The following is a 6005-nucleotide window of genomic DNA, read 5'->3' as shown; positions in this document are numbered from 1 at the left end:
CAAATTATATATAATTTGGTGAAAGCAAGGCAAGCAAGGAATGTTGTTAGAATAAGGGTAGATGAGCCATCTAAAATCAAGCAGATGATGGTTGAGTACTACCAAGATCTGCTTGGCTCTCCTACTGAAATCAATGTAGATCTGATGGTTAATAAAGTCTCCACTCTATTCCAAGATCAGATGCCTGATGATATGAGGCAAAGGATGATGTTATTGCTGCCATCAAATCTATCTTCATGACTGGCAAAGCTGTTGAAAGATGTGAATTCCACTATCCTTTCATTGATCCCTAAGGTCCCTATTCCTACCACAGCAACAAAATTTATATTCATTGCATATTGCAATGTGATATATAAAAGGTTGAGGGACTATCTTGAGATGTTGAAAAAAGAAAACCAATTTTTATTAGAGGAAGGAGCATTGCAGTAAATTTTCTACTAGCACATGAATTAGTGAAGAATTATCAAAGGATTAAAAGGCCTAGAAGATGCGCAATCAAGGCTGACTTTGGGAAAGCATTTGACTTAGTGGATTGGAATTTATATCGATGTGCCTACGTGCATCTGGGTTTCCTCCTAGATTTTGTAAAAGGGTAAGAAAATGCATTAGTAATTCAAGGTTCCCAATTGTCTTGATGGGGCACTTTAGAGGTGGCAAAGGGCTTAGGCAAGGGAATCCAATCTCTCCTTATCTTTTGTAATAGCTATGGAGTCATTCACTAGGCTGATGAAAAACAAGGTACATGAGTTGTATTTTCTATAGGCGAAGCAGTGTCCATTAATTACCAATCTGCTCCAGTTTGTCTCATATAGGCTTTTGTTGTATTTTCTAGCCTAAGAAGTGTCCAGTAATTGTTCCTCCTACTTCTAGTCTAGCTTGCTTTTCTAGATTTGAATTATTCCATGAAATTGAGGTGCTTGAAGCCTCTCCTTTTCCAAATGTGTTATCATAGGTGTCTGTTGAGATTTATTGTGTTAAAGCATAGGTATTTTAAGTGTCATAAACCTAAGAATTAGGTAGGGTATTTAAGCACCCATTAGAAATGACCATTTCTTTTGAATCCTTGTGGTTGTATTTGTATGGATAAACCTAAGATCTAAACAAATGCATTTTCAAATTGTATGATTGCTGACTTGAATTTTTACCCCGTCTCTAGATTTCAATATTGAAGTCACTGGTCTCCTAGGATCTGCACTTTATGAGCAGGAGTTTTTCTATTGCTGGTCTGGTGCTCATGTGAATGTGTGGAATAACTCGAGGGAAATACTGTTTTGGTTGCAAAATTATTTCAGTGCAGCCAGTTGATATGGAGGACACTGCCCCTGACCAGCATCATGTTTGCCGTGTAGGCATTTCTAGAGGGGATGATATTGTGGGGAACCTCGGGGAGACTGAACACAGCTTCGGGTTTGGGGGCTTAGGAAAATTTTCTAGGGCAAGGAAATTTTTAGATTATGGTGAAAAGTTTGGGATTGGAGATACGATTGTGTGTGCTGTTAATCTTGAAGACAAACCATTGGCTTGCATTGGTTTCTCCAAGAGTGGCAAATGGCTGGCATTGCAAGGCAATTTAATGCTGGTCCAAAGGGTCTAGGAGTGGTGGACTCTCCAACAAGAAAGTTACAGTGGGAATCAGCACTTTTTCCCGATATTTTGTTGAAAAAAGTTGTAGTAGAGTTGCAATTTAGTGTTGAAGAGGGATTTATTCCTGAAGAAGGTTACAAACCTTGGGCTTCTTCTCTTTAGGATGGAAATGCAATGATGGGCCCTACTTTCTCTAAGCCAAATGATGATGAACTGTTGATGATGGTTGGATTACCAGCTTCAGGCAAGACTACATGGGCAGAAAAATGGGTGAAGGAGCACCCTGAGAAGCGTTATGTTTTGCTCGGGACAAACTTATTTTTGATCAAATGAAGGTTATTTAATTCATTCTTTTCTTTTCTTTTTTTCAATGCCTTTGGCTAAATGTTCTAATGGAGTAATGGTGCCATTCATGTTTTCTGCTCAATATTCTCATATCTTGAAGCCTTTTGCAGGTGCCAGGGTTAACGCGTAAGCAAAATTATGGGGAACGATTTGATCGCCTAATGGATCGAGCTACTGCTATTTTTAATACCCTTTTAACTTGGGCAGCCAAAACACCTCGCAACTACATAATTGATCAAACAATTGTCTACAAGAATGCACGTAAACGCAAACTGAAACCATTTGCATACTTTCAGAAGGTAACTACAAAACCATGATAAATTTATATTTTGGAAAATTAAAGGATTTTCTAGGAGTATGACCATTAATATTTATGATTTACCATTTTTCCTCCTCCAGATAGCTGTTGTGGTGTTTCCAAAGCCTGAAGAGCTTAAGTTTCGTGCTGATAATAGATTCAAAGAAATGGGAAAAGAGGTTCCAGCTGATGCAGTTAATGAGATGTTAAGTATCCACTATTTTAGCTTACTTTCATCTTTATATAATTATTTTGTTGCAATTTTGTTTAACTGTTGTTTTGGTTACTGCCCTCCTTTTAATTTGTGGTTTTATTTTTCTCTTCATAATGTCTTTGAAAGCCAATTTTGTTTTGCCCAGGAGAAAGGATATGCCTGGTTCAGATGAGTATTTTGATCAAGTAATTATCTATCAACTTAGATATTCATTATGTTTTTGTTCATAGTAATGTGGCTAATTCTTTGGTCTCTTTTAAAAGGTTATCTTTGTGGAACTCAATCGAGCAGAGTCTCAAAGACATTTGGATGAGATGAAGAATGCTCTTGTAGCTGCACCCAACTTGAACTCTAATAACTCTTCACCTTATTCTCGGGAAGGTTCCATCCAGCCATATACTGGGTTTACGCCACAGCATCAAGGATCTTTGGCAGGTTTGTCTGACCTTGTAAAATTTTGAAATTTGGAAATAGCCCTTTTTAGATTTTTTTTTATTTAATAAGTAAAATGTAACTATTTAGATATATTATGTGATTATGATGTTTCACTAATTCCAGCTACTGGAGGACATTGGCAAAGCTCTAATGCACCTCCCCTTCCATATAATTATCGAGGGCCCAACCAAGTAAGTTGAAGTTGTTTTTATCTTTTGTGAGTGGGCTGGCATTTGTTTGTTGAAGTTCTAATAATTTCTTTGATACAATTAAAATCAATATAAAATTTCAATGAAAGGACCTGCCTTGAATAAGTAAAGTGATATGATGGATATGCTTAAATTCATAGGTGAATGCGACATATCAAGGGGCTAAACTACAAGGACGTACAGGATCGTATGCTGAAGCATATCAAGGCAATTAATATCCTCCTTTAGCTATTGTAGCTCCTCCTCCTGGAACCTATTCAAGCTATGAGAGTTCGATTCCCAGAGATAATACTAGTTACTCTGGGAGTTATGGTGGTACTCCCAGAGTAACTACATTAAAATATAAAAACAATACATCATTAAAATCGTAAAGTAAAAACATTAACCATGTTATAAGAAACATTTTTAACAATGCATAAAAAATAGCCACACTAATAAATTAAAATCACAACTCTTAAAGTATAAGTTGTAGAAAACAAATATAGATTTTCAAGTGTAATGTAATATAATTAGTTTCAAATAATGCATTAAAAAAAGTAGTCACACCATGTAGTGCGGCTCAATTGCTAAAATAATATACTAACTAATAAGTCTTTTAACTTGAAGATGAACCACCCCTATAGATAAGAGTATTATCATAACCCTTACTCCTTAAAAGTTAAGAATATATTTTTGGACCTCTTCTTGCTTAGTTTGTGTCTCTTGGTCCATGGCTCTTACGCTTCTTTGGGAACCATGCTAAAAATAGTAATAATAAGGTTTTTCTAGCATTTTTCATATAGGGCACACTCCAGTTGCATGAGAAGGGAGGTGCTTAAGTTGAAGTAGCTTGTAAGAATAGGTATAAAATGTGTGAATTTGAAGAAACATTTGAATTAAATAATTATTGTTGCTAAGATGTTTATAAATATGATTGAGATTCATTTGTTTATAAGTACTAGATATAGGCCTGTGGGTTGTAAATTTTATTATTATTATTTTTGTTGTTGTTGTGTTGCATGAGAACACTTTCAAGTAGAAGTAAGAAATTGTGAATAACTAAAAAAATTAAAAATGAATAAATAGACATTAATAGTGAAAAAATAATAATATATTACTCTATTATTTGAGTGAATAAGATTGCGTAAAAATCCATAGAACTCTCCTTATACGTAATATAATAACATTATGATTCAATATCTTGGAATAGTTTGGTATGCAAATTTTGTGGACCTCATGGGTTAGGTTTTCTAGCTGTAGCATGATAGGGCCACGAAAAAAATTTCTATGGTTCTTTGGTGTTGGTGGAGCATGTCAAGGTACTAGCTTGTAGAAGAACAGTACAACTCACAAAAGAAATAGGAGTACAAGAAGTTCTCCTTGAAGGGGATACAAAAATTATGATTAACAAATGAATCTTTTAACTATATTTATAAACATATCAACAATAATAATTATTTAATTTCAAATTTTTCTTCAAATTCACCCATTCTAGTGTTTACTATGTTATATGAAAAAGGTTGAATGATTAGATAATACCAATACAAATTTAGTTTAAGAAGGTAATGATTGAAGGAGATGAAAGGTAGAACAAATTGAAAATTGGGAAGAAAAAAAAAAGGAAAAAAAAAAGAGAGGAAGTTGATGATGTGGTGCAAGAAGAAAAAACATACAAACACATTCTCATGTTATAGATTTAATGGTTTTGGTTCTTACCTTTTGGGTTTGGTATAAAACCCTAATTAACCCTCAATGGAGTGAAAACAATCTATCATGACTCTTTCCATGACCTCTATAGCCTTTCAAATGATTTCTAATGGCTTTCGAGTCAGTAAAATCCACAAGTGTGGGTTTTCTATGTGATGTTTACAGGGTAAGACACAGGGCTTTGATGATGGAATATTGAGACTAGAGAAAGCCTTAATGAGAATGCGTATCTCTTATTTTTTTGAATGCATGTTTAAACATACATTTAGGCGTCTTTAATAGACCAGGGATTGTGTACACTCTTATATTTGTGCACACCTAAAATCCCTAATGCAATGGTTTGAAGAATAATATTATACTCACAAGAAGTAAAATCCCAAGTTTGTTTCTTGTAGCAAATTAAACCTTGAATTTTTAATGTTGTCATTCTAAACCCCCTAAACTTTGATGATTTACACACTTTGTCCATATATGTTTTTGATAAATATTATTGGTGCTCTCTTGATACAAACCTATGAGTAGAACTTCCCATTGAAAACCAACTTCCAATGGGAGGGTGCCCATGAGCTTATATACACATGTTTAAGCTTATACTTAATCCATGTGAGACACTAGGATCATAACATATATACCGCTACGTTCCACAGCCAACATCCATGACGGCTCACTCTACCGACATTGGCCCGATGGTAGCCCTTTCTCTATTTGGTTGCTCCCCTCACCTATTAGTTATTTTAATCTAGCTTATAGGTCGCTCCCTCTGAGATCCAACCACAAAGCAGCAACTCATTGATTTCATTTTTAATGAATTAACGTCAAATTACTTAATGTGGTGCTTGGCTCTAATACCAAATAATACAAACATGTGGATAAAACTCGCTCTTGAAAATCAGCGTGCAAGGGGAGGATGCCTAAAATTTTATATACACATGTTTAAACTTAAACTTAATCCATGTAAATCAAAATTTTCCTCCCCTTTTGTTGGTTGCTCCAATTTAAATGAAAAAATATTTTAAAAATTAAGATTTAATTTATCACTAGTAGCAAACTAATAATATTATTATTGTTATTATTTACCCAAACTTATAAAAACAACGCGAGGACAATTAAAATGCATAGTTAATCCACAAACGTAGGTGTCAAGAGCTTTGTAATTTAGTGAAATTGCATACTCTCCTTTATGAGGAGAATTAGGGTTCAAATCTCTCATTCCTTATTATTATAACTATCTAAT

The 6005-nt window shown here is 34.5% G+C and overlaps 1 pseudogene; it reads left to right on the top strand.

Annotated features, from left to right (window-relative positions):
- The first annotated feature begins 547 nt into the window (after nucleotides 1-547).
- LOC142635809 (uncharacterized) lies at nucleotides 548-3465 on the top strand (annotated as a pseudogene).
- Nucleotides 3466-6005: the final 2540 nt, after the last annotated feature.

The sequence above is a fragment of the Castanea sativa genome, chromosome 5, assembly GCF_040712315.1.
Source record: "Castanea sativa cultivar Marrone di Chiusa Pesio chromosome 5, ASM4071231v1".
NCBI classification, from domain to species: domain Eukaryota; kingdom Viridiplantae; phylum Streptophyta; class Magnoliopsida; order Fagales; family Fagaceae; genus Castanea; species Castanea sativa.
Note: the sequence above shows the minus strand (reverse complement) of the source record. Positions and strands in the feature narration are given on the sequence as shown.